Genomic DNA, 6,937 nt, shown 5'->3' on the forward strand with positions numbered 1-6,937 from the left:
TATCCGAGTTAGGCATTGCACAACATGGCTGTTACCGTGTACAACATTCTCCTAGTTTTGCTCACTTCACTCAACATCAGTCTGTACAAGTCTTTCCTGGTTTTTCTGAAGTCCAGTTGCTCATCATTTCTTACAGCACAATAGTATTCCATGACCTTCATATACCACAACTTTTTCAGCCATTCCCCAATTGATGGGCATCACCTCAATTTCCAATTCTTTGCCACCACAGAAAGAGCTGCTTTAAATATTTTTGTACATGTGGGAAGGAATTATTTTCTTCACTGAGCTTTTGGAACTCCTTTTCCATTTGGCCAATTCTGCTTTTTAAGGCATTCTTCTCCTCACTGGCTTTTTGGACCTCTTTTACCATTTGACCTAGTCTGTTTTTTAAGATGCTTTTTTTCCCCAGTATTTTTGTGTCTCCTTTACCAAGTTGTTGACTCATTTTTCGTGATTTCTTGCAGCACTCTCATTTCTCTTCTCAGTTTTTCCTCTACCTCTCTTACCTGATTTTCAAAATCCTTTTTGAGCTCTTTCACGGCCTGAGACCAATTCATATTTTTCTTGGAGGCTTTGGATTAGGAGCTTTGACTTTGTTGTCTTCTTCAGAGTATGTGTTCGATTTTCCTTGTCACCATAGTAACTTTCTATAGTCAGAGTTTGCTCATTTCCCCAGCCTATTACTTGACTTTTAACTCTTTGTTAAAGTAGGGCTCTGCTTCCAGGGTAGAGGACTCACTGTCCCAAGCTTCAGGGGTTTTATGCAGCTGTTTTCAGAAATAGTTACAGGGACCTGTAAGTTTTCAGTTCTTCCAAGGTGGCACGATCTAAGGGGAGGTGTTTTTTACTCTCCTGGCCTGTGCTTTGGTCTGCGAGTGACCATAAGCACTCTTTTCTGCCATGGAACTGTGAGAAGGATCCTCCCTCCACTGTGGCCACAAGGTCTGCTATGCTAGTGCTCCTCCTTGCCCTTGTACTGCCACCCAATCCTGTGACCCAGATCGGAATATGGGTAAAGCAACAGAGTCCTCCAGTGCTAGCAAAAAGACCCCCATAATCTTCTTCTGACCAGTTGACCCTTACCGTCTCTGGGCTGAGAGCTGGTCACCGCCACCGCTGCTGACTCAGTCACTTCCAAGGCCGTCTCCTGGTTTGCTGTGGTCAGGGTTGTGCTGGTTTGGCCTGCACTGGACTGCCCTCCTCTCTCATCCTGTTGCAACAGACTTTTCCTGCAGACCATCCAGGCTGTCTTAGGCTGTAAATGTGTTTCACTCTGTCTTTTTGTGGGTTCAGCTGCTCTAGAATTCGTTTAGCATCATTTTTAAAGGGTATGTGGAGGGGTTTGGTGGAGGGGTTTGGGGGAGGGTTCAGGCGAGTCCCTGTCTTTACTCTGCCATCTTGGCCCCACCTCCAGGTGTTCTCTTGAGGTTTGGGGAAAGATGCCAAGACTTCCTAGCCTGAAGCAAAAGAAAGCAGAAAACAAGCATTTATTAAGTGCCCACCATGTGCCAGGCACTGTTCTAAGTGCTTTACAAATGTCTCATTTGATCCTTCCAACAACCTTGAGAGGTTAGCTTCTATTATTATCTCTATTTACAGTTGAAGGACTGAGGCTAGCTGAGGTTAAGTGACTTGCCCAGGGTCACACAGTAAGTGTCAGAGGCTGGATTTGAATTCAGGTCCAGTGCTCTATTCACCTTACCACCTAGCTGTCTCTGGAGCTGCGTATTATGGAAGGGGGTAGTGGAAAAGGAATCTGTGGTCTGTAACCTGTGCTCAGGAAACGGAAAAAAGCAAGTTGTCCGCTCTTTTTTATAAGCCCAACACAAAGAAGGTAGTATCTTCCATAACAGTCCCTGCCAGTCAATTCTTTCCCAGTCACGGAGACCCATCTTCCATGAGATGCCAAGGAGCATGGTCATACCCTCCATAGGAAGATTTAGTCAAAGGCTTACCATCTTGTAAGCTCAAGTTGATTAGGCAACTCCCCAGGCTAGAATAAGCAGATCCCAGGCCCTTTTGAATGCACCAATCACAAACAGCCAGAGGATATGCTTATGAATTCATCAATCTTTCTAGCTGTTTCTGACTTCCTTCCATGACCCCAGTGGGGGTGTCTAACCAGCCCGCATCAAGCAGGCAGGAAGCAGAGAGCACCATCACCTAGGAAGGTGTTGCCTCACCAGTTTGATGCCTCAGATGTCCTCAGTGTCCATCCCCTGACCCTTCCATCTTGGGGTCTGACTGTCAAAGGACCAGACAGGGGAAGACTGGAACTGAATATCCTAAAGCATGAATTTAGAGTTAGACCACTGTGGCTTCCTCTCCCCCAGTGCAAATATATATTTTAAAATAGAGGGTTCCCTTACAGGCCAGAGTCGCTGGGCAAAAACCTATTGCTTCCTGTCCTCTCCCAGAGGAGGAGCATCAGCTCCTCTGAAGGGTGGTGGGGGTGAGGGTGCTGGGGAAACCTTTCTGAGGAAGTGAGGAGAGGGCTGCCTTTGTTGACTGACAGTTTCTGCCACAGCCACAGCTGCAGGTGTCAGCTGCCTCAGCCATCTTGAGATCTTAGGCATTCGACTACTCAGATCTCTAATGGGTGAGGGGTGGGGAGGCCCTAAGAACAGGGAGGGAGCAATGAGTCTGGGAAAGGATCGAGTGGTGTTCAGAAAGATGTGTATGTTTGCACTGGGGGAAAGGAGTCAGAATTTGAGGCAGTCAGGATCAGCTCTTCTTGGTGATGCGAAAGGAATCCCCATCTGGTCCAGTCTTAGCCAGTATCTCCCACTCTAGCCTTTACAGAGGAATCCAGGCACAGCTACTGTTTGGTAAAACACCAAACACAGACAGCTTCACCTGGAGGCCTTTTATTTTCCCTCTTTACAGGTTCTTGTCTCCTGTCTAACTAACAACCTAAATCTTGAGCTTGAAAATTCTTTCAATTAGCTGTATCAATGCTAGCTGCCCCTCCAGGCCAGGAAAACCTGAGGATCTAGGAGTAGGGGCACCTGGTTCTACTCTCTGACTTTTCCCACCTTAGTTTCCAAACACTTTCGTCTCCTCCCACCTCCTCCATCTTGGAACACCATGAATCTTCAAAATTCGTAGTAATGAGGCAGTAGTCCATTATTAAAAAGCCTCCTGAAACTCAAAAGCATATGGAAGTGATTGTTGATAAATCAAAATAAATTAATAAAAAATTTTTTTAAAAAGCCTCCTGGAAGCCCTGGAAAAAGCATTGTCCTATCCCCCAACTTCCAGGAAAAGGAAGCAATGGATATGTTCTTTGGTCTACTTGGACAACCTATGATGAAAGAGGTGAAGCATCAGGGTCCAGGAAGGCCTACTGGATCCCTAGTGGGACAGCCACTACAGAGCATTTGGGTATGTTGGCTATGAAGCAGCTTCTTGGTGTGACTGGCCTTGCTGACAACCTTCTCATAAAGTATAAAAAAACACTAATAAGTCCATAGGCAGATGGCCCATCAATCACCCTGGGATAGTTCTAGAGATGCTCCTAATCCTTTTTCTTACTCCTACATGCATATATTCCTTTCTTCCGAGATTCTTGTTTTCCTAGAAGCCCAGTCCAGATGACGGTGTCAATGTCTTTGTGTTTTGCAATTTTATTGAAATGCTGATAACTGTAGGTTTCTATTCTCCATTTGGTCAACTTTTCCCTTAACTCAAGCTATTTCACTTTGACATTTACTCTGAGTCTTGAACATACAGGAATATTAAGGGGTGGGGACCCAAGCTAGAGAGGTGACGTGCAGGGCTAGGCTAGGCCTAGGAGTTTGGAGAGCACTTCACTGACGGATTTCCTGTCTTTCATCACTCCACTGCAGTCTTGACAGATGGCAAAACCTTCTCCCTATTGTATTTCTGGGTAAAAAGCTCCAAGTTCTCATGAGGACATACCTGCATCAATCAGTGGACCAGATACTGATCAAAAGGGGAGGAAAAAAAAGACAACTTGAGGTAAGACAGACAGGAGTTCCACTTTTCATTCCTAGGTTGAGGGATCTAAGTATGGGTGAGGGAAATAAGAAAATATCATCAGATCTTAGATCCAGAGCTAGAAAAGCCCTTAAAGGTGATAAATTCATCCTCTCTCCCCCACCCTTTTACTGATAAGGAAACTGAGGCCTGGAGAAATGGTGGGGAAACTGGGATGAAGAGGGAGGGTCAAGGAATAGGAATCTCTGGTGACTGGAGGACTTTCCAGGGCAGGAAAGGCAAAGAAAGAAGCATACCTACAGGAGAGGAGGGGGTGGTGAAAGGGAAAGAAAGGAGTGGAAATTCAATGTTTAGTGCCGGTTCTTGGAAAGAGAAGGCAAGAATTAAGATTGAGAAGGAAGGAGGTAGAGAGAAAAAAATAGGTATGGTGGGGCAGGAGAAGGTGCATATAAATGGAAGACACCGAGAGTGAGGAGGAGAGAGGAGAGGAAAGCAGAGGAGAGGAGAGGAAAGAAGAAGAGAGGAGAGGCGCCTGCTTCTGTAGTCATATATTTGGTATTTTGGAGTGGTAGAGATGATATGCCATAGTGTGGTGAAGACACTGATGAACTGAAGTCAAAGGCCTGGGGTTCAAATGCTATTTACTACCTTTGTGATGTTGAAAAAAACACTTTACTCTTTTAGGTCTTCAATTTCCTTTCCTATAAAATGCAAGAGTTTGTAGGATCATAGATTCAGAACTGGAAGGGGCCTTAGAAGCCATCCAATGGAATCCCCTCATTTTACAGACAAGAAAATTAAAGACAGAGAGGTGTTAAATGGCTTTTGACTAAGTTCAAACAGGTAGTTTGTAGCAGGGCCAGCTTATGGACCCAAGTTCCTCTGACGCCAAATCCCTCACTCTTTCCACTGCCTTCTTTGGACTAGAAGGTCATGAAAGGCTCTTCCAGCTTTCAATCCTGTGATTTTAGGCTTCTTCCCCAGCTGGCTCCTACAAAGTAACAGCTTTCTGCCTCTGCTTCCTAATTCTTTCCTCCAGACTGAAGCCAGTTCAGTTCCTGAGGCCTGATGCTCCCCAGCTCCAATCCTGACTCCCTTTAAAAAAACTAACTTTAATTTTTTTTGTTATTCTGAAGTTGAAAATTATGAACAAGTACAAATATTTTCATATATACCAAACAGAAAAAGAGGATTATATATGAAACCATGAATCTATTACATCCACTAACATTTTTTTAAAAATAAAATAAATTCAACATATTCATTTCAAAGTTGTTGTGCTTGTCTGTTTCTCCTTCAGAACCTCATTCTGTTCTCTTCTGTGATTTAAAAAATGTTACAATGAACTCTTTTTTTTTTGTCTTTTCTTTCTTTTGACCTCAGGATCGACAGTCCCCCTCTTCCCTTCTAACCCTCCCCCTAGTAAACAAAACACCTTCTCTTCTAACAAATAAGCAGTATCAAGCAAAACAAGCCCACACTTTGGGCATTTCTGGAAATGTACATCTCAGTTTTTTCCTGAAGTCCCCTATCTCTCTGTCAGATGGTGGTCAGTATGCTTTATCATCAGTCTCACCTTCTTTTAACAGGCTAATTCTGGGAGGGCATCCAAGGAGAACACGTCTACTCTTGAGAAACAAGGAATATCCATATTCCCTATTTCAGGGCTCTCCCTCACTGCAATTAGGTCAACTCTGCTTTTAAAATAGGGTCAGGACTAGAATTTAATAGTCTAGAGTTCTGGCCCTGCCTGGGATGCACTTACACCCTCGGCAGATCAAAGTTCGGGGCTGAGAAGTACAGACCTCGGGAGGCAGGATTTGGAAGTGAGCATTTCATCTTGGGCTCATTTTCCTATGAAATGCTAGATTTTTGTCCACTAGACACAAAATGGCTGCAACCAGGTCCTACTTGTCCGGGTTAGAAACAGTTTAGAACTCTTCGCCTTTGCTCCCTCTAGAAAAACCAAACATAGCACAGATGGGAAGGGGGTAGGTAGGGATAGCAAACCTTCGGCCTCGAACATCCCCCGATTTCTGTGAAGTTTGGATTCGGTCAAAGGGCCACACTTGAGGACCTAGAGGGCCACATGTGGCCTCAAGGCCGCAGGTTCCCCACAGGGGTAGGGGAAGCAGGATAGATAGATCACTCCTTGAGTGGAGGAGGTCAATTTGGAGATTATCTTAAGTACAAAATACCTCCGGCTTCAAACGGACAACAGTTGAAAAATAGACTCCTCTGACACGGTGCCCTGGGCCTTGTTGCTAAGTGAAAAGGAGATGGAATGGTTGGCAGACCACAGGATGGGAAACCAGATTCCTTTTCTGAAAGGCACAGATCAGGTGGGGGTGGGGGACAGCAGGGCTGAGGGGAGGAGGACTCTGATCTCAGCTCGGTTCCTCTGGGGACTAGGCAGGGTATGAGGGGTGGTGGTGGTGGGGCTGTACCCCCCTCAAGTGGGTGTCGGAGGCAAAGGAGAGGATGGTAGAGGTTGCAGCAACTAGACCACAAAGATCCCTTCAGAGGGATCGTGGTCTCTAGGAAGTTCACCTAAATCAAACCAGTAAGGGGAAGGTGGTTGATATTTGTGTGTGAGGGAGACTGGGGGCACATCTCATGGTAGGGGTAAGGGGGTAAATGGGCGGTCATAGGGAGGAGATAAAAGTGCCTGTGGGGTTATATACAGATGCTGTGGTGAAGCTGTGCCCTTTTCCTCTCCCCTAAGCCTGCTTCCCCCCCCCAGCCCCCGCTCCCAGCCCCAGGGACTGGGGACACAGTGCCAGACAGCCTGTGTATGTGTACATATATTTCTATAAACATAAATGTGAGTGTTTTATTATCTCTTCTGTTTCTTTGTGCTCCTTCTGCCCCTTTTCATTTTGGTTCCCATTCTTTATTTGGTCTTTGCCTCTATATTGCATTCTCTCTCTCTCTCTCTCTCTCTCTCTCTCTCTCTCTCTCTCTCTCTCTCTCT

The 6,937-nt window shown here is 45.4% G+C and overlaps 1 protein-coding gene across 2 annotated transcripts in view; it reads left to right on the forward strand.

The window, feature by feature from the left end:
- The first annotated feature begins 3,782 nt into the window (after positions 1-3,782).
- Positions 3,783-6,937, forward strand: part of CD4 (CD4 molecule) — a 42,424-nt gene continuing 39,269 nt past the window's right edge. Inside the window, exon 1 of one of the 2 annotated variants that reach the window (XM_027843347.1) lies at positions 3,783-3,984. The gene's annotated coding sequence lies outside the window, so the exon portion shown is untranslated. The remainder of the gene's footprint in view (positions 3,985-6,937) is intronic. The other variant, XM_027843346.1, reaches the window with a different exon arrangement.

The sequence above is a fragment of the Vombatus ursinus genome, unplaced genomic scaffold, assembly GCF_900497805.2.
Source record: "Vombatus ursinus unplaced genomic scaffold, bare-nosed wombat genome assembly UNPS02014906.1, whole genome shotgun sequence".
NCBI lineage: Eukaryota > Metazoa > Chordata > Mammalia > Diprotodontia > Vombatidae > Vombatus > Vombatus ursinus.